The 22992-nt window shown below is 42.1% G+C and overlaps 1 pseudogene; it reads left to right on the forward strand.

Moving 5' to 3' along the window:
• LOC106590022 (outer dynein arm-docking complex subunit 2-like) overlaps window positions 1-22992 on the forward strand; it is a 68761-nt pseudogene that overhangs the window by 29234 nt on the left and 16535 nt on the right.

Raw genomic sequence — 22992 nt, forward strand, 5'->3', positions numbered from 1 at the left:
ACACGCCCATGTTATTACCTTGCTGTTTGGAAGAGTTGTATCAAGCAGTTATCAAGCAGTGAAGTTTTCTACCAAATTTCAATTTTTTGGTGGTGAGGAGGGCTGAACAATTACATTAAATTTGATCTCTTATAGTGTTTTATTGCGTAAATCAGTTGTTGATTCCATAATCTTATTGGATAAGTAGATACATTTTTTATACAATGGTCTTCCTCATTTACCTGAGGAATTACTATTGAGTTGCTGATTAATGATGATCATCCGCCCTGTGTGTCTGGTGTGAATTCCAGAGCGACCTTAACACGTAAATTCCCTCTGTGTGATGTCTGCTTCCCAGGGCACTTCTTAGTGCTTAGTGTGCCCTTGAGGAACCCTAATTTACTCCAGGGGTGGGGTACTACTATGGCTGACCCTGTAAAACAACACATTTCACAGCACCTATCCAGTGTATGTGACAATAAAACATACAGTATATACAATACCAGTCAAAAGCCTGGACACACCTATTCATTCAAGGGTTTTTCTTTATTTTTACTATTTTCCACATTGTAGAATAATAGTGAAGACATCAAAACTATGAAATAACGCATATGGAATCATGTAGTTACCAAAAAAGTGTTAAACCAATTAAAATATATTTTAGATTTCAGATTCTTCAAGTAGCCACAGTTTTGCACACTCTTGGCATTCTCTCAACCAGCTTTACCTGGAATGTTTTTCCAACAGTCTTGAAGGAGTTCCCACATATTCTGAGCACTTTGGCTGCTTTTCTTTCACTCTGCGGTCCAACTCATCCCAAACCATCTCAATTGGGTTGAGGTTGGGTGATTGTGGACTCCAGTTCATCTGATGTAGCACTCCATCACTCTCCTTCTTGGTCAAATAGCCCTTACACAGCCTGGAGGTGTGTTTTGGGTCATTGTCCTGTTGAAAAACAAATGATAAGCGCAAACCAGATGGGATGGCGTATCGCTTCTGAAGGCTGTGGTAGCCATGCTGGTTAAGTGTGCCTTGAATTCTAAATAAATCACACACAGTGTCACCAGCAAAGCACCCCCACACCATCACATCTCCTTCTCCATGATTCACGGTGGGTACCACACATGTGGAGATCATCCGTTCACCTACTCTGCGTCTCACAAAGGCAAGGCGGTTGGAACCAAAAATCTCCAATTTGGACTCATCAGACCAAAGGTCAGATTTCCACCAGTCTAAATGCTCATGTTTCTTGGCCCAAGCAAGTCTCTTCTTCTTATTGGTGTCCTTTAGTAGTGGTTTCTTTGCAGCAATTCGACCATGAAGGCCTGATTCAAGCAGTCTCCTCTGAACAGTTGATGTTTCTTGAACTCTGTGAAGCATTTATTTGGGCTGCAATTTCTGAGGCTGGTAACTCTAATGAACTTATCCTCTGCAGCAGAGGTACCTCTGGGTCTTTCTTTCCTGTGGCGGTCCTCATGAGAGCCAGTTTCATCATACCACTTGATGGTTATTGCGACTGCACTTGAAGAAATGTTAAAAGTTCTTGAAATGTTCCGCATTGACTGACCTTCATGTCTTAAAGTAATGACGGACTGTCGTTTTTCTTTGCTTATTTGAGCTGTTCTTGCCATAATATGGACTTGGTCTTTTACCAAATAGGGCTATCGTCTGCATACCACCCCTACCTTGTCACAACACAACTGATTGCCTCAAACACATTAATAAGAAGGAAAGAAATTCCACAAATTAACTTTAACAAGGCACACCTGTTAATTGAAATGCATTCCAGGTGACTATCTCATGAAGCTGTTTGAGAGAAAGCCAAGACTCATCAAGGTAAAGGGTGGCTACTTTGAAGAATACTTTTTCTTCATAACCTTTTTTGGTTACTAAATGATTCCATATGTGTTATTTCATAGTTTTGATGTCTTCCCTATTATTCTACAATGTAGAAAATTGTAAAAAATAAAGAAAAACCCTTGAATGAGTAAGTGTGTCCAAACTTTTGACTGGTACTGTATATTTATATTTGTGCTTAGTGCCTGTTGCACTTGCTGTTTGTAATGTATGTGTCTGGATTAAAGGACCATAATAAATGCTTGTTTTATATATTGGTAATTGACTACATTTATCAGATCATGAGAGTTTATGAATCTCCTTCATTCTTTCCCTGCTTTGTAATGTGTGATATTTAAAGATATTTTTCCTCTGGATGTAATTTATGAAGACATTTAGAAATTGCTATTGTTATTGCCAAATCCCGCTGGTAGCAAAATGTTTTGAGCAGTGGGTCCCTCCCCAGGTTTACGAAGCAGAACGGGTCATAAGAAAAAGGTGTTCACCTGGGTTTAAACTACTCTAAACAAAACACATATCAGCCTAACCTCTGCAGTAAACCTATGCAGTATTGTTGTCTGTGGCGAATCACAAAAGTCACATAAATACTGTATACAAATGTTGTCTCATCATGCTATGTAAACCCCAGTCATTAGTTGTGTTTACTGTTTTTTTCATGTCTTTCATAATCTGTAGTGTTTAGATGCATACAGAGGTTGCTTCCCTAATTGCACCCTATTCCGTTATTCCCCACATTCCCTATTCCCCTTATAGGGCTCTGGTCAAAAGTGTTCTATTTAAGGAATAGGGTGCAATTTGGGACGTAGTCAGACATATAGTGGTTAGCTAACAAAAATGGAAGCATATGATGTTTTCTCTGTGGTATCAGTTCTAAATATAGCGTTTTGTTTTTAAAAGGTATGATCCTAGCCCCACTGAATCCTTTGAAGAGTGAGAAGTGGTGGTGGAGGAGAGAAAAAAGAAGCAGGAGATTCACTCTGTTACTAGACCAATGGTTCACATTTAGGCCAACATCATAATATGGGGAACACGTGACCGTTATCCCACTCCCAACAGTGTCAGGGTATCTCTTTTTGGGGGTGAACGATTTGATCAAACAACTGCTTCATATCACAGTAAACCCTGATGCAGTACATTCTGCTATAACTGTACCCCCAAAACATGAACTGCGTAGAACATACTATGTCATTTATAGTTAAAACATGTTCTAGATATTCCTTTTGAAGAACTCTTCTCTCTCACATCGATACGTTCATTACATAAGACGTTCGAGTCTCCTCTGCGTCGGTAGAGTAATCTGTTTGGGATGGTCCTGAGGCTGAGATGTGCAACTAATAAAGTGTGCAACTAATAAAAGCAACTTGCTTTTTTCTAGGTTATCTGTGGTTCATTTAAAATGAGAACAGAAAGGGAAAAAAAGGAAAAAATATTTTAAAAAATGCCAGGAGATTATGACTTCAGGATGCCGTGTCACATTTCAAAGTCATGTAATACATCTCGTATTACACCAGCTTACTGCTGTATTTTCAACCTACTGTGTGGAACTTCTGTTTCTATCTGCCATCAGATGCTTTTGTTCCATCATGATCTAAACCATTTCACATTAACAAAAGATACACTGAAACGTCAAGTTCCTGGGTTTCCAAATCACTAAGAAATTAAAATGGTCCACACACGTGTGCACAGTCATGAAGAAGGCACGACAGCACCTTTTCCCCCTCGGGAGGTTGAAAAAGTTTGGCATGGGCCCTCAGAATGTTCTACAGCTGCACCATTGAGAGCATCTTGACTGGCTGCATCACTGCGTGGTATGGCAACTGCAGTGCCCTCGATCGCATGGCGCTACAGAGAGTGGTGCGGACAGCCCAGTACATCACTAGGGCCAAGTTCCCTGCCATCCAGGACCTCTATACCAGGTGGTGTGCAAGGAAGGCCTGGAAAATCGTCAAAGACTCCAGCCACCCAAGCCATGGGCGGTTCTCTCTGCTACCGCATAGGAAGCAGTACCTGTGCATCAATTCTGACACCAACAGGCTCCTTAACAGCTTCTATCCCCAAGCTATGAGACTGCTAAATAGCTAACAAAATGGATACACAGACTGAGTTGACTCTTCATTTTTATGTACACTCTAAGGACTCTACAAACTGACGCACACTGGCACTCCAACACACACGCATAACATGCACACACACGTATACTGACTCTAGTCACTCTACACACACGCACACTCACATTCAATCATCCTTTACACTGCTGCTACTCTGTTTATCATACACCCTGTTGCCTAGTCATCTTGCCCCCCTTATAAATATTGCAAATATTGGAACGGACCATGTATATACAGTATCTTCTTCTTTTTTTGTATTCTTCTTATTTCTTATTTTTATTTCTCATTTGTTTATTGATTGATTACTGCATTGTTGGGTTTAGGGCTTGCAAGAAAAAAATCCTCACTGTACTTGTGCACGTGACATTTAAAACTTGAAACTTGAACATGAAAACACAATACACTGCAACAAAAAACTACAATGCAGACTAAAAAGTAACTGAGAATGGCAATTGTTGCTCAGAGAATGACCCCAAGTCACCTGTTTTACATTTTACATTGTTTTGTATGTTGCACTTAAGAAGCAATAAACCTAAATCTGCCCATATATTGAGGCACTTGTAGTGAAATCAAAGAAAATATTTTCTACCCCAAACCACTTGTTTGCTTAGTAGTAGTTACTAAGTAGCTAATTGGTTAGAAACAAGCCTTGAGTTATTGTGTGTGTGTATAGCAACTGTCAAAACAGAGTCTTTTGAAGTGCTTACTCATTATTATGTTCATCATTTCAATGCTCATTTTTCTCTTTAATCTCTAACTTAGGTCACTGTCTATGGTTTTCTGACTGCAGGCAGTTTAGCAATCAGAGTGCCATTCTGTATCGAATAGTTTCTCTCTACCAGTGTTTACTGTCACAAAGCTAAACACTTACCAAACTGTGGCAAACAAAATAGCCACACCAGGCATGGTTAAAGCCAGTGAGAGTGAGAAAAAAAAGACAGGGGGAGAAAAGTATGGCAGGAGGGGAGACACTGTGTTTTCCCTTTTCTAAATGTCTCTTTAATTCTTATTTTCTCTGTCTGCGGTTTCATTCATTCGTTGGTGCCTTGTTTTCATTATTATTTCAGGGAGGCAACCAGACGGCCACTGTGATTGCTCTGTGCTCCATGAGGGACTTCAATTTAGCCCAGCAGACGTGCCAACTGGCCATCCGGGATGTAGGTGGCCTTGAAGTCCTCATTAACTTGCTGGATACAGAAGAAATCAAATGCAAAGTGAGTAGCCCTCCCAGTCCCTGCTCCCTGCCAAGCGGACCTGGTTGCCCGGCGGGGGGAACAGAGCTGTGCTGTGTGTGCCAGCCTAGTGTTTCAGATACAAAGAGTATACTGACTGTAGGCCTGAGCAGGCAGGCCCGGTGCATTTAAGGATACAGGATATCAATTTGACTCCAATAGACCTAATGAGATGTGTGGGTGCTTTTTATACAGCATGCCTTTATATTGAAACTCTTTAGAAACTGCTGTCTATTTTTACAGTGGCACGTTTTGGGGGTTTACATAATTCTCTTTATTTGTGCTCCTGTTGACAGATGTACCTCACGTTGGTGCCATTGGATTCACAGTTTTTCTTAATATAGGCCCCAAAAATGTTTTCTTGATTTAAAGAGATATACTTTGTTGACTCATCATCTGTGTGTTTGATTTAGAATGGTTCTCTGAAGATTCTGAACAAGATCAGTCGTAACAGTCAGATCCGTCGGGCTATTGCTGACTCCCCAGACAATGACCTGAAATATCTGGCCGCAGAGACCATCGCCAACGTGGCCAAGTTCCGACGGGCCAGGAGGACAGTCAGACAGCACGGGGGAATTAAGAGACTGGTGAGTACGGTTGTAAAATACATACTGTACTGTACTGCAAAGCATAGCCTTGCACAAGGGAACATAATAATAATGCCATTTAGACAGACGCGTTTATCCAAAGAGACTTACACAACTGTCGGCATTGACAGTGACACATAAATATATATGTATGTGTGACCCATGCGGGAATTGAACCCACAGCCCACAACCCACCCACTACAGAGCCAATTTGGAGTCACATACTGTACTGTAGCACAGCAAAGTGCAAACTTGCACAACATAGGCCAACATGGCACAGCACTACACAGAATAACTCCCTCACTACAGAACAGCACACAGCACAGAATTACTCCTCCACTACACACCAACACACAGCACAGCCCAACCCAAATCCTCACAGTACTGGCTCTTCTAGCTCCCTCGAGTTTCCATACACTAAGTTTCCTGATAGTCCCCACCCTCCATTCCCCCTTTCCTTGGTCTCATGTGACAAACATCAAAGTCAGTCAGGGGGAAACAGATAGAATGTCCTTTGACATCCTCGGACCTGAGTTGATGTTTATTGACAGAACGACCTGTGATTAAAGCCTGTGAGCCTTGTATATTTATGTCAATTACCAAATCGGATGTGCTCATTGCAGTCATTGCAGAGGAGAGATTAACTTCACGCTAAACTACAGACTGAGACCACCTTTGAACTGCATAACATGTGTAATAGCTCTGCCTGCTCTGTGTCAGTGGCCGTGCAGGAACTATAGATTAGCACAGCCCTGACACACAGACTGACGGTCATAAATGGTCCCTCTGGGATTTCAATATCGTAACATCAACATGTAGACCTGCTGTTTTTCCACATTCTGAGTCTCTTTTTTTATTCTTTCAGACCCCACGGTAATAGGATTTAATTATGCACCTGATCATGGCCAACAACTTTGTTATTCTCGTTTAATACATTGCGTCAATGGAAACCACAGCTATCATTACAGCATCTCCTGTGGATTTCACATTCACTGAACAAATCTGACATTACTTTCGCAATGTCTGATATAAATTGTGTGTGTTGTGCTCTGTGTGTGTGCATGTTCTGTGTGTGTACATGTTCTGTGTGTGTGTGTGTGTGTGTGTGTGTGTGTGTGTGTGTGTGTGTGTGTGTGTGTGTGTGTGTGTGTGTGTGTGTGTGTGTGTGTGTGTGTGTGAGTGTGTGTGTGTGTGTGTGTGTGTGTGTGTGTGTGTGTGTGTGTGTGCGTGCGGTCTGACTCTGTGTATGTGTTCCCAGGTGGAGTTACTAGACTGAGTGCCTGATTTGGCGGTCCTGACAAAGGAGCAGGAGAAAGACGTGGAGGTGGCTTTCTGCAGGGCACTGGCCCTCTGGAGCTGCAGTAAGAGCACCAGGAACAAGGAGGCCATCCGCAAGGCTGGGGGAATCCCTCTTCTGGCCTGTCTGCTCAAGTCTCCCCATGAGAACATGCTAATCCCTGTGGTGGGAAACCTGCCGGAGTTTGCCTCAGAGGTGAGGGGCTCACTGTGAGGCTCTGGTCAAAGGAAGTGCACTACATAGGGAATAGGGTGCTATTTTGGGTGCACCCATGGTGTGGGAAGCATGTTCAGCAGATTAAGGCATGGAGTGCCACCATGAAGAGGACCACTGTGTGATTCATCATTGGAACCCAAAACACTGTCTCTGATTGCCTATGTGTTTTCCCTACACTTTAATTTACAGAGAAGTTACAGAATTGCCATCCAGACTGAGGGCATGATCGAGGACTTGGTGAAAAACCTCAACTGTGATAACCACAAGCTACAGATGCACTGTGCCAGTGCCATCTTCAAGGTGATCCTATGCCTCAACCCCCCAATTAAATTCCTGTCTTAGGTCCATACCTATTGTCATTGAAAGGGAATCCATTAACAAGCAGAAATGTACATTAATGCTGGGAATGTGAACAATGCATAAGCATTAGGGCATAGAACTTGTCCATCGTAGTTTTAGCCCCAAAGCTGTATATTTTGCCTGTCTTTCCCTGTCTGTGTTAGTGTGCGGAAGACAAGCGTACCCGTGACATGGTACGTCGGTACAAGGGCCTACAGTCCCTGGTGACTCTGCTGAGCCAGGCAGACAACAAGCAGCTCCTGGCCGCCACCACAGGGGCCATCTGGAAGTGCTCCATCAGCATGGAGAACGTGGCTAAGTAACGTTACGCCCCCTTATTCCTCCCTCCCATTATTATTACCCCTCATTATCACTACAGCCCCACTCAGATTTGAGCCTAACCAGCACCAGAGATAAACTGTGTGTTTGCTGGTTTTGATCCCATATATTATATATTACTGTAGTGGGGTCTAGCCCTGACTTTGACAACCCCCCCACGCAGAAGTACAGAGATATTTGACTGATGTCCATTCAGCATTTATTGAATGGGTAGCCATAGGTGCTTGGAATACTTAGAAAATATGTTTGCTAGCGTAGTGAGCAAGTGTTTTCCGTGTTTTAGAGAGCTAAGTTGATAGTTTGGGCAGATGGGTCTACATTACGTTCCAATGGAAAGCCGATAGCAGTTGAAATGAGGGTCGAAGGGCTGCAATCACATGTGGTGTTTTTACAAGACCTCTCATTTGTTCATATCGTTGTCTCACATTTTTCACTCCCAAATGTTGTCACATCTCATCCTTTACGTTGTGTCTGGTCAAAGTGATTATTTGGACAAAATGTAGAGTTCTGCCACGGATTCTATTATCACTGATCTTTTACATGACTGTTTGCAGGAGAAATGTGCTCTTTTTTACTGTTAACAAAAGATTAAGTAAAGTCTTGATTTTATAGACACCCAATAATGTGTTAGTCTAAAGCATCTCTCCTCCAATTAGTATTGAACATGGCCAAGCAGACTGAGAGAAAGCTGCCTAAAAAAAGTACTACATCATAATGTCAGAAATGTAAGCTGACAGACTCTTAAATCATTTGTCATGTTACGCATGCCTACGTTTACTTAATTGTCATTTAGTTCTCTTCAACAGTGACACTTTCTGGAATCTTTCCTGGCTAGCTTTATTTAGCGTTGGAAAAAAATGTATGTCAGTAATTTCCCCTAAAAATAAATAACGGATAGAAATCGTGCCCTGACAGCTGTTGACGGTTGCTAAAAAAAAGAAAATGATTTAGCTGTATTTATTTTCTTACTCTGGGCTACTCGGGGGACATACAATACAAGCCATATGCATTCATTTATACAACGGTAACCTCTTAATAAATTCAAGGCTTATTTTCAGAAACGATGCCAACAAACTGATAAGGCTGTGTCTTTTTATATATTTTTACGATAGGAGTGTTTAAAAAAAATAAAATGTATGTGATGAATTAAGATATGTGGAAATGTCTAGCCTTTGACTCAAAAACCCTGTAGGATTTAAAATTGCAGAGGGCCCAGTAGCACTCACACCGATCTCTCTCTAACTCATATTTCATAACTGACAGAATGATATCCTACATTTAGAGTCTAAGTTAAGTCTTCCCAACTGGTAGCAGGTGCCTGTTGCCACATTCAATTAAACAAAGATCCCATTACAGAGGTATGCCAATAACCCTCTCTTTTAAAAGGTGGATATACACTGAGTGTACAAAACATTAGGAACAGCTTCTTAATATTGAGTTGCAACCCCTTTTGCCATCAGAACAGCCTCAATTCGTCGGGGCATGGACTCTACAAGCAGTCGAAAGAGCTCACAGGATTGCAGGCCCATGTTGACTCCAATCCTTCACACAGTTGTGTCAAATTGGCTGGATGTATTTTGGGTGGTGGATCATTCTTGATACACACAGGAAACTGTTGAGCATGAAAAACCTAATAGCATTGCAGTTCTTGACACACACAAACCAGTGTGCCTGGCACATACCCTGTTCAAAGGCACTTAAAAATGTTGTTTTGCCCATTCACCCTCTGAATGGCACACATACACAATCCATGTTTCAATTGTCTCAAGACTTAAAAATCCTTCGTTAACCTGTCTCCTCCCCTTCATCTACACTGATTGAAGTGTATTTAACAGGTGACATCAATGAGGGATCATAGCTTTCACCTGAATTCACCTGGTCAGTCTATGTCATGGAAAGAGCATGTGTAGATTACTATCTCTGGTGCCAAGTTCATGATGGACAACTAGACCAGTGGTTGTTGTCATAAACAAAAGTGTATGTTCTGTTTGCATAGAAAGAGGAGTGTTGGCTGGCAACATATTTAGCTGTAAAGACTAAAGAATTTATACAGTATGGGTTTTCAGGGAACAAAGTGAACCTTTCAGACTACCTTTCAGTCCTTTGGCTACTAAACAAGCCTTCATATTCAGTCCAGTTCTGCTGCATAGAAAAATGGCAGAGATTGGGAGCCCTTCAGAGTGCAGCCTGGCAAGGCGGTAAAACAAGTTAACTGCACTGGCAATGAGTAATGTGGCACCTCTGTGCACTTGCTCCCATTACAGGCTGCTTGCCGCAGCGTAATTACTCATAACACCGTTGCTATGCAAAAAAGGCCATAATAATAATAATAGCAATGATTAGAATGATACCAATAATCGCATACAAAACCGCAATTGGGTGACACTTCATTAGCAAACATCAAACCCCTCAGAAGGGTGCCCTCACACTAATTAAGTGGGTATGTGATAAATAACTAAGGGATCCAGTCAGTGAGAGTGAGAGATTTAATGGTTACTTTCAGTGTAGTGTTCGTGTTTAGTTAGTTTTTGGGGCGGCTCAAGGGGTTGGGTGTGAACAAAGGTAGAAATGTGGCCGTGGGTTGTCCAGGCAGGCAGGCAGGGAAGAGAGGAAACCAGCGTGATGCAGAGTACAGCACTGAGTGTTTTAATACACACTTACATTTGTGAGTGGATCTGAGTTTTTTTTTTACTCTCTCAGGATTATTTGAATAACATATTAAAATGTCAAGGTCAGACGCAGGCTTGGAATGAAATGACCAAGCCATTACTGTCAAGCAAGAAAGGCTGCAAACGGTAATAAAGAGTTTCAGGGAGAGTTGTTCAGGGCCTGTGTTCATTTCAGAATCAATCATGGGCCGAGTGGTGTTTCGAGGCAAAAATCGTTTTGGAATATGGTTGACCTTTTTTTGTATTCACAAGTAGTACATGAACAACTTAAACAAGCCCTTGTGGCCAATAGCAGACAGCAGGCTTTTTTGTGAGTTATCTTTAACATGGCCTGGCTGTATAGTACAGGAGGACCCTAAGGTTACCTCCAAAATGACACCATATTCCCTATGTAGTGCACTACTTTTGACCAGGGCCCATAGTGCTCTGGTCAAAAATAATGGACTAAATAAGGAATAGGGTGCCATTTTGGATGCGGGCCTGAGATGTGAGTAGGGAGACCAGAAGTCCAGAAGAAGCAGCATCTGTTAGCTATTTGCCTGATTAATGATGCATCAAAATGAGAGATGATTGACGGTTAAAAATATAATTAACTTAAGTGTGTTTGTTTTAAAGCTTTACATCGTCTAAATGTCCAGAGATTAACATTTTCATAAGGCCTGCAATATGGAGGGAGACTAGACCTATAGCTTATATGTATGAAATGCCTTCATAAAAAAGTCCTTTCAATCTTTCCGTCTCGCACTAGGAAAGTTTTGGACCGTTGTTTCGTGCAGATTTAAAAGCAGATTTATAGGTGCATTGATATGTGTCCGCTTCAAACTATATATACTTTGGTGTTATGGACACACACAAACGCTTTGTAAAACTAAGCCCTGTAACAAAAGAGTGAGGGAATAACTTTGCAATGGAAAGTGGTCCTTGCCAAAACTCATTTGTATTTGCCAACACAATAATGTTTGAGGTCAAGATTGTGTGGTTCAGTTACAATTACTGACTATCCATCCAGTCCTCCTTCTCTTACCTCTGTTCCAGAGTCTATGATGAACAGACCATAATTATGTATCGTAATGATACTTCTTTCTTGCCTCACATTTCTATCTACAGAAAATTGCTCACCGGAGCCCAAGGCCTATTCAGGCAGCAGTTCACTCTCCTTCATTTTGAAGTGAGTGCATTTTTCTGTTCTACATTAGGCAGTAGAATGTATCCATCTGAAAGTCTCCCAGTCCCTTTATGATACCCATTGAGCATCTTGGAGGGTCTCTTCCTTTCCCGTGGTCCTTGAAATTACTCTTTCATATAGAGCCCCTTCTTAAAAACTAACTGGCTGTGGTATAAAAGGGCAGGCAGGCAGCATTCAAAGTTCTTTGCACCACGAATTTGAATGAATGTGTTACTGTAACAGATCTCTTTACAAAAAGAGATGGAGCAAAACAATCAATCATAAAGCTACTACACAGAAGCCTCTCTGTGGTTCCTGTGTCTTTTGACAGGCTTTAATGATGCTTCCACTTGTGTGGAGCCCTCTGTTTGTATGAGGGGCTGATTCGGGAAGCTTTGTGTTATGTTTTTTTTTGCCATCGTAATTACGCGAGCTGGGATTGGTTTATCAAAAATAGACATGACTCGCAATCCATTTATCAAAAGTTATGTGTGCAATTACAAGGTAATTCTACTGTAGGAGTGACCTGCAGATAACACTTCAGTGGTGGCCATATGAATAACATTGTTTTTCTACGTTAAATCAGTCAAAGTTAGCTTTGGCAGCCACTCCGTTCATTGCTGTTTTACTTGCACAGAATATATTTTGGTGGATCGTGACCAAAACCAAATGACCTTGGACAATTTCTACAGTACCCCAGGGGTATGCGCAATGCCGTCGGGGGTACGCCAAATTAAAATGTTATTCACATTAAAAAATATATATAAAAATCCAACATGGCTATACATTTGGGTGAGGTTTTCTTCTCGTCTGAGTAGCCTCGTTTCACTGCCAAAAATAAAATTAAACCATCTAGTGTTCAGCGAAATAACAACACAATGTCAAATACAGGTAGCCTAGTCAAATAATTGACATCCAATCACATTAACCGTTACTCTCTCGCGGGAATTCCACTAACGGTCTGTATGGAGCCAAACGTAGCTGCTGCTCATGTTGGTATCTGTACTGATGGCGCAAAAGCGATGACAGGGAAACGTAGTGGAGTGGTAACGCGCATGCAAGCAGTTGCTCCCGACGCCACTTGGGTACACTGCAGCATCCACCAAGAGGCTCTTGCTGCCAAGGGAATGAAATACGTTTTGTACACCACAGTGAAAATGGTTAACTTTGTTAATGCAAGGCCCATGAACTCTCGTGTATTTTATGCACTATTCAATGATATGGGCAGCAACCATGTAATGCTTTTACAACATACAGAAGTGCACTGGTTATCAAGGGGGAAAGTATTGACACGTTTTTGTTAAATTGAGAGACGAGCTTAAAGTTTTTTTTACTGACCATCATTTTCACTTGTCTGACTGCGCTTATGATGACGAGTTTTTCACACGACTGGCCTATCTGGGTGATGGTTTTTCTCACCTGAATGGTCTGAAACTAGGATTACAGGGACTCGCCGCAACTATATTCAATGTGCGGGACAAAATTGTTTAAGAAGTTGGAGCTCTTCTCTCTCTGCATTAACAAGGACAACACACAGGTCTTTCCATCATTATATGATTTTTTGTGTGCAAGCTCAAGTTTACGGACAATGTCAAATGTGATATAGTGAAGCACCTGAGGGAGTTGGGTGTGCAATTACGCAGGTACTTTCCTGAAACGGATGACACAAACAACTGGATTTGTTATCCCTTTCTGCCCTGCGAGAAAATTTAATTTAATCAGAAGCCACTGACAGATTTCTGGATTGGACTGCACTCAGAGTATCCTGCCTTGGCAAATCATGCTGTTAAGACACAGATGCCCTTTGCAACCATGTACCTATGTGAGAGTGGATTCTCTGCCCTCACTAGCATGAAAACTAAATACAGGCACAGACTGTGTGTGGAAAATGATTTAAGACTGAAGACTCTCTCCAATACAATCCAACATTGCAGCGTTATGTGCATCCTTTCAAGCACACTCTTCTCATTAACCTGTGGTGAGTTATTCATTTTTATTCATTTTTGATGAACAAAGAAGGTTTTATATGTAAGATGGTTAAATAAAGAGCTAAATTATTGATTATTATTATTTGTGCCAGAGCTCTTTGTCACTTCCCACAAGCCGGGTTGTGACAAAAGCTCACACTATTTCTTATGTTTAATAAATGTATCATATGTATCGTGTGTGGCAGGCTTACAATTATGGCAAAACATACAATTATGGCATTTGAGATTGCGCTGACCCTGGTGCTAGAGGGGGTACACAGCTGGAGGTTGAATGTTTGAAGGGGTACGGGACTATTAAAAGTTTGGGAACCATTGATCGACAGGATATTGATTATGATTCAGAATTATGTGACTCAAATATTTAAAATGTCTATCACTGTCCTATTCTTCAAGCCCATACAGGTATGTCCAAATCAGCATATAACATATAAGGCTATATAAAGATTAACGTGATTGGTTGAATTAAGTGATTGATTGACCCTGGTGCTATGCCTTCCCTCAGGTTCCAGGAGTACAAGGCCCAGAAACCTGCCAACAGGGCCACCATCAGGAAATGTGGAGGCATCCAGCCCCTGGTCAGCCTGCTGACCCGGAACTAACCAGGCTCTGCTGGTCAACGTCACCAAGGCTGTGGGGGCCTGCGCCACAGAGCCAGAGAACATGGCGTAAGTCATAGAGATGTATCATATATTTAATTATGTGGTGTAAATCACCCACCCAGTTCAGATGATCAACAGTGGTGGTAAGCACTTTGTTTGAAGTCTGCAATGTCATTGCAAGCTTTTCAAAATGTGTCATAACCTCTGTTATTAGCGGACATTCAGCATCATAATTGGTCCTAATAATGTTGTTGACAGACGGTGTTATGACACAACTTGGCATGTGTCCTAATGATAATGTAAGGCTATGATCTTAATCATTCATCTTTACCAGGTAGGTTTCATGTTTCATGTTCTTTTTCAGCTGAGTGACCGTTTTAAAAGCCTTGTTTATTGACCCTGCTGTGATAAATATGGTTGTGGTGGCGCGTCCCACAGTTTTACTGTACTTTTGTGGTCATTCATGGTGCTAGGCTGGTCAGGGTAGCATACCTTCAGCCATCCAAGCCCTCAGGGCTGTAAAAACATAAACACTGAACACGTACAGTCCAGTCCTGCTTCTAGACTACAGTATGTGCTCATTTGGTTTCAATGCTCCCAAATGCTGCAAACAGTACAGTATACAGTCCCATCTGAATTTCATTGCTTTTACAAGGCTGTTACAGACTGCAAGACCCTTACTGAATTAACACTGGACGCAAATAAATAACTTACGTCCGAGTACATTTTGTTAGGCAAGCCATTAACGCCATTGTCAGGAAAAAGTAATATGGTTAAGATAAGCAGAACCACAGTGGTGCAATAAAAAGTGCAGAATGTTTTTGTGAAGCAATAAGGCCATTTCAGCAATTAGGCTAGCTAGCCTAATTTCTCAAAGACATTCAACACACAGCCCATGGAGAATGTTACATCAGAACCCATTCATTCAGATCCATGTTTTCACATGGAATGTATATTTAGGCCTTGTCATTTTGCATTCACATTTAGTTGTGGACAGAAAGTCGTTATTTCCACAAGTGCTTTTCTATGTCTTGTGGCAGTGACTTATTTTGAGGACCTGTGTGTACAGTAGTTCGCTGAGCAATTAACATAGCTCACATTTGATTGTTTCCTGCTCCAGACCACGTATGGTCAGAGCTGGTTCTCAGATTAAGGACCAGGGCCTGCTATTGTCTCACTGATTTACTGGACTACAGGGTGATGTCTGTTTGTCTGTGGTCCATAGTCTGGTGCTCCAAATTCAGGCGCAAAATCCATGTCAGTTAACTTGGCTTTGTTTGGCTTTGTTTTCCTGGTGCAGGATCACATGGCCAGGAATAAAGTTGTTCCCTTACAAAAAAATGAACACAAATAGCTTTTTTTTCATGTGAGATAGCTGTTTTCACATGTTGAGCTTAAATTTCACATGTGAAACCATATTTTCACATGTATTCGATTTAGAGTTCACATGTTAACACCACCTTTTCACATGTGAGAAGAAAAGCGTGTTTTCATCTCACGTGAATTGCAGTTGCGAAAATCGGATATGCAGAGTGAAAATGCACATGGTAAAGTGTAGTGGACATGAGTTGGACGTGTTTGTTGGTCCTCTTGGTTGAATGGTCAAGATATTGGCTTCTCCTGTGGGAGCCCCAGGATCTAATCCTGACAGGTACCAAAGCACACATGTGAAATGTATAATGGGAGAAAGAGGGATACCTAGTCAGTTGTCCAACTGAATGTATTCAACTGAAATGTGAATTAGAGAGGTGTGGGGGGCTTTCTTAATCGACATCCATGGTGCCTGGGGAACAGTGAGTTAACTGCCTTGCTCAGGGACAGAACGACAGATTTTTACCTTGTCAGCTTGGGGATTTGATCCAGCAAGCTTTTGGTTACTGGCCCAACGCTCTAACCACTAGGCTACCTGCCGGAAGGTATGCTACTCTAATATCACCTCTGAAATGTTGTGAAACCACATGTGTCTGAGTCATGTGAAAGATTAACATATGTGAAACTTCATATGTGCCCGAAAGCCATGTCTGATTTACGTATGTTTTTTCATGTTCTTTTCACAATGTGATTTTTTCATTTTTTGGTTGTTGGAAGGGTTACTATTCAAAACGAACTTATCAATAAGACTACCTATATTTTTAAAAATAATTTTAAATAACTAATTATTTAGTTATTTTTATTCTAGCTTATTTTTATTCTAAGCTATTGCACTGTATGGTTCATGGAATCATAGACAAAATAAATATTCAAATACAGGAAAATATCACATTACAATCCCTCCTAGTACTTTCTGTAACTTACAAGAAAGAACACACGTTGCGCAAATGCCTTGAGACTTTGTGGTCTCCCCGTTTCCATCCCTCATCCAAACTGTCAGTTGTCTCCTTCATGCTAACGTGTTTCATACCTGCTCTTGTGAGGACAGTACTTTTCTGGCACTTGATATGAAGTTTAGTTTGTTGTTGGGCTTGATTTAGGAGGCCCTACGGACTGGAATCTTATGTTATGATCCCCCAGACTGATTTATGTGCAAACGGAAGACAGATGGCGCAGGGGACTTCTTCTGATGAGTGCTCGCTCGTTTGCATTCACGGAGATACCGTGATTAGGGAGTGTTTAATTAATTATGACAGCATTCATTGTCGGCCTTGTTGGTGGAAGCACACATGGGAAACACGTTACATGTTATTTATACCAGACAACGGGCACATTGTGGCGTAATTCTTTGGGTTCCCAGACCCTGACTACAGCCTTGACTACAGTCATGTACGCAGCATGAAATACGGCTTATGCTTAAGTAAACTTCAACTCAGACGCAATGAAATATAGAGAGACCTGTCTACTGGCTCTGTTTAATTTGGAAAGAAGTACCCCTGGACTACCCACCGTACAGTATAATGTTGTTTTGGTTCTATAAATAAATATCTGTATGGACTTCACTCTCTATACATGAATTTACACACGTTAACCTTTGGCCTAACATCACGTAGGTGGTCAGTGATTTCTCATGGAGATTCACTTTACCAGACGAGACAGAGAGTGGGTTTTTAGAGCTGTGGTGGAAACCGAATTGGACTGGTGAAGGTTGGTTTGTGATTGAAAACCCATTCAGCTAAATGTCTGATACCTTTGATCCTGCCCTGTGATGGGTATTCAGGGCCTGGACCTGGACAAACTGCTACTGTATGGCACAGACCAGCCCAGCCAGTTCTGAGAAAGAGAAGCTCTCAAATGCTCCTCTTAACTGTGAAAGTATGGTGCAGATCACACTGACTGTGCCCACTGTAATATCAATCTCTCTCTTTTCTCTTCCTCTTTTCTCTCTCTCTCTTCTCTCTCTCTCTCTCTCTCTCTCTCTCTCTCTCTCCCTTTCTCTTCTCTCTCTCTCTCTCTCTCTCTCTCTCTCTCCCTCTTCCTTGCTCTTATCTCTCTGTCTTTCTCTGACTTTGTCTCTCTCTCTCTCTTTCTCTTCTCTCTCACTTTCTCTCTCTCTCTCTCCCTCTCTCTGTGTCTCTCTCTCCCTTCTCTCCCTTCCCTCTCTCTCTCTATTTTCTCTCACTCTTCTCTTTTTTCTCTTCCTCAACAGGATCATTGACCGTCTGGATGGAGTGCGCCTGCTTTGGTCCTTCTTGAAAAACCCAAATCCAGATGTCCATGCATTGAAAATGCAAAGGTACAGTACCAAACTTATTTTTTCACTCACAGTAGCACTACATTTGTTTTAATTATTTAATTATAATGACAATTCTGCTCAACAACAAATTTAACATAAAAGTTGTTGTTGTTATATTGCAAGTTTATATTTGTATGTTGATCATTGTTGTAATATGTTTATCATGTTTATCGTGTTTGGATCCCTCGCTCTGTCACTGTTCAGCCTGTTATATCATCATGTCAGCCTCCTCAAGGCTCTCTGTCCTTAAAGGTGCACTATGCAGAAATCTCTCTGCCATTTCCTGGTTGCAAAAATTCTAGTTTGCCTAATTTGGAGTTTATGTGACTGAACAAGCAAGTATAGTGTAGAGAATCATTGTACCATCTAAACCGCTGTGAAATATATTTTCCATAACCACAAATATTGTATTTTCAGCTGGTTCAAGCTGGTGTACAAAATCAAATGTAAAAGACGCAGAAACAAAACTTAAAAACCGGGAAGCATAGAAATAGCACTGATAGAACAGATCTTCGGCTTCTTAGACTTGCTTTCAATGAGAATGAAGTTACATATTGCAGCTTTAAAGACAATCTGGTGTTGGGAGGTTGTAGCAGGGGCAGTGATGTGTCACCATAGGCTTACATGAACCCTCCACTAATATAAAGCAGAACACGCTGATCTCCTGCCCGGGAAACAGGCAGGCAGGCAGGCAGGCAGGCAGGCAGGCAGGCAGGCAGGCAGGCAGGCAGGCAGGCAGGCAGGCAGGCAGGCAGGCAGGCAGGCAGGCAGGCAGGCAGGCAGGCAGGCAGGCAGGCAGGGATTTGGAGGAGTAATATCCTGTGGCATGCTCTGATTCCTCTGTTGAAAATCCTCCCTTAACATGCTCTGAGTTACAGTGTCACACAACCAGCAGCAGTTTCTTCTTACACAACAAGCAGGGTGCCAGGCAGGCCATGTCTCCTGTGACCCCATACTGCATATCCAACCTAGGCTGCTGAACATACTTCTACTGTACAGTCCTCACAACATTAGGTCCGACTGTATAGCATGCATATACACTCTGCATTCCAAATTGCAACCTGTTCCCTATATAGTGCACTTCTTTTGACCAGAGGGCCCATAGGGCTCTGGTCAAAATATAACTGTGTCAACCCCCCCCCCCGAGCTGTTGTATATTTTTTCAGATATACAAATGGAACATTGTTCTATTAGATTATCGACATGATTAACGTAAACAGGTTGTCAATCGGACAGTCTGTTTAAACAGATACATTGGGTCCAGCTCAGGCAGGTGTCTCAGTCTCAGTTAGGGTGAGAGAGATTTTCACTTGCTTGAAGGAATTTTTCTGGCTCAGAAGTGTTGCAAAAATGATATATGGCAACCATATGGAAGAGGAGGACCGGCCGCAACTCGACTCACTATTCGAACGCTAACAAAGTTTGACAATGTTTGTCTGGACTCTACAGTGCCAATTTTTGTAGGAATACATGAACATGCTCTTTGGTTGATTTCTGAGACAGGGTCAATGACAAGAGCTAAACAGTGCAGGGTTTTGCCCGTCGAGGAGAGCGAGGGGAATTCGACACTGCTTGGTGTAGTAGTAGTTATTTAGATAAAACCCCCATGTGGTTTTAGTTAGTAGTTCCACAGTGGATTTTGAGAGAATCACGGTGTAAATACAGCTGCTGGATGCTCCAGTCCAGTCCATACCTCTACTCGTCCTCAGACACATTTAGACACATAGAGGATTCAGGAACAGTACACCCCACTACCGGCCTGCCTGGCTTGCCTGGCCAGCTCTCTGCTGTGAGTAAAGCCCCAGTCATTATTGCATGCAGGCAGTCTGCAGGGGCTCTGCAGTGAATCAGTCAATTAGCTTTGTTCCCTCAATCAAGGATGTAACCTGCCCTGCTGCTCATGTAATGAAGGGCATCATTAATTTGCCAGGACACGGGCAACTTGCAATGAGTGATGTATTTTTATTTTACATAGTAGCCTACCGTATAGCAGCATATGGAAGTGGGAGCCTGATTGCTTGCTGGAGAGGGTCAGGGAAAACTACTCTGCTGTGCCACTTGGGAAGTGCTGTGCCACTTCCTTCCCTCTCCCTCGGTCTAGGCTACATCATGCACACCGACCAGATAATGTGTTTTCTATTTAATTTTATCTTTGGGGAAAAGGGACAGCAGGATTGCATGGGTCTTACGTGTGTAGCTTCATAATGCTGTGGTTTTCAGGGATCTGGGGTTCTGTCCAGGCCATGAAAGGGATCCTCACTAGTCTTTCACAGCTGGTGGCTTGAGAAGCGCTTCCCCTGTCACTGGTGAGTCGTGGCATCATCAGTATTCCTGAGGAAATGCTTCCTGTGCTGTGTGTTGTTGGAGCTAAGAGGAGGGGGGGGGGGGGGGGTCAGCTCCTGGCCCTGGTTCTGGCCCGGCACACACTGATCATCTTCTGGCACCACATCTGAGGGGAGTGGAGAGAGAAACACCACCATGTCCTGTCCAGCTCTCTGAGCCCTGGTCTGTCAGAGCTAGAAGGCTCCATTCAAAACTCCTCACTGCCTGCAATCCTGTCCTATGTAAGAATGCTGTTCATCAACTACAGCTCAGCATTTAACACCATAGTACCCTCCAAACTCGTCATTAAGCTAGAGACCCTGGGTCTCGACCCCGCCCTGTGCAACTGGGTCCTGGACTTTCTGACGGGCCGCCCCCAGGTGGTGAGGGTAGGAAACAACATCTCCACCCCGCTGATCCTCAACACTGGTGCCCCACAAGGGTGCGTTCTCAGCCCTCTCCTGTACTCCCAGTTCACCCATGACTGCGTGGCCATGTACGCCTCCAAACTCAATCATCAAGTTTGCAGACGACACTAGAGTTGTAGGCTTGATTACCAACAACGACGAGACGGCCTACAGGGAGGAGGTGAAGGGCCTCGGAGTGTGGTGTCAGGAAAATAACCTCACACTCAATGTCAACAAAACAAAACAGAGTGAAAAACAGCTTCTATGTCAAGGCCATCACTAACATTAAACAGCCATCACTAACATTGAGTGGCTGCTGCCAACATACTGACTCATATCTCTAGCCACTTTAATAATGGGAAAATTGGATGTAATAAATGTATCAGTAGTCACTTTAAACAATGCCACTTTATATAATGTTTACATACCCTACATTACTCATCTCATATGTATATACTGTACTCTACCGTCTACTTAATCTTGCCTATGCCGTTCGGCCATCACTCATCCATATATTTATATGTGCATATTCTTATTCATTCCTTTACACTTGTGTGTATATGGTAGTTGTGAAATTGTTAGACTACTTGTTAGATATTACTGCATGGTCGGAACTAGAAGCACAAGCATTTCGCTACACTCGCATTAACATCTGCTAACCATGTGTATGTGACCAATAAAATGTGATTTGATTTGTCCCTTGTGAAATAGGCCACTCACATTGAGGCTAGTGTGATTGTGGTTAACTGGTGTGGCTATTGATTTATTTATCCTGTTATGGCAAGGGGGCAGTATTTTCACGGCCGGATAAAAAACGTACCCGATTTAATCTGATTATTACTCCTGCCCAGAAACTAGAATATGCATATAATTATTAGCTTTGGATAGAAAACACTCCAAAGTTTCTAAAACTGTTTGAATGGTGTCTGTGAGTATAACAGAACTCATTTGGCAGGCCAAAACCTGAGAAGATTCCATGCAGGAAGTGCCCTGTCTGACAATTTCTTGGCCTTCTTGATTATCTCTATCCATTACAGGGGATCTCTGCTGTTACGTGACACTTCCTACGGCTCCCATGGGCTCTCAGAAGGCGGCAAAAAGCTGAATCGTGGCTTTGCAGGCTCTGGCTGAAAAAAAGTAGTGTGTTTGGATAGTGGCTGCTCACAGTACTGTGAGACTCAGGCGTGTGCACGAGGGGACTCCATGTTTTATCTTTGAACGAAAACCACCGCTCCCGGTCGGAATATTATCGCTTTTTTACGAGAAAAATGGCATAAAAATTGATTTTAAACAGCAGTTGACATGCATCGAAGTACGGTAATGGAATATTTGGAAATTTTTTGTCACGAAATGCGTCATGCGCATGACCCTTATTTACACTTCGGATAGTGTCTTGAACGCACTAACAAAACGCCGCTATTTGGATATAACTATGGATTATTTTGAACCAAACCAACATTTGTTATTGAAGTAGCAGTCCTGGGAGTGCATTCTGACGAAGAACACCAAAGGTAATCAAACTTTTCTAATAGTAAATCTGACTTTGGTGAAGGCTAAACTTGCTGGGTGTCTAAATAGCTAGCCCGTCATGCCGGGCTATGTACTCAGAATATTGCAAAATGTGCTTTCACCGAAAAGCTATTTTAAAATCGGACACCTCAATTGCACAAAGGAGTTCTGTATCTATAATTCTTTAAATAATTGTTATGTTTTTTGTGAACGTTTATCGTGAGTAATTTAGTAAATTCACCGGAAGTGTTCGGTGGGAATGCTAGTTCTGAACGTCACATGCTAATGTAAAAAGCTGTTTTTTGATATAAATATGAACTTGATTGAACAAAACATGCATGTATTGTATAACATAATGTCCTAGGGTTGTCATTTGATGAAGATCATCAAAGGTTAGTGCTGCATTTAGCTGTGGTTTTGTTTTTTGTGACATTATATGCTAGCTTGAAAAATGGGTGTCTGATTATTTCTGGCTGGGTACTCTGCTGACATAATCTAATGTTTTGCTTTCGCTGTAAAGCCTTTTTGAAATCGGACAGTGTGGTTAGATAAAGGAGAGTCTTGTCTTTAAAATGCTGTAAAATAGTCATATGTTTGAAAAATTGACGTTTTTGTATTTTTGAGGAATTTGTAATTCGCGCCACGCCTATCATTGGATATTGGAGCAGGTGTTCCGCTAGCGGAACGTCTAGATGTAAGAGGTTATCCTTTA

This window comes from Salmo salar, chromosome 29, assembly GCF_965601325.2.
Source record: "Salmo salar chromosome 29, fSalSal1, whole genome shotgun sequence".
Classification (NCBI taxonomy): domain Eukaryota; kingdom Metazoa; phylum Chordata; class Actinopteri; order Salmoniformes; family Salmonidae; genus Salmo; species Salmo salar.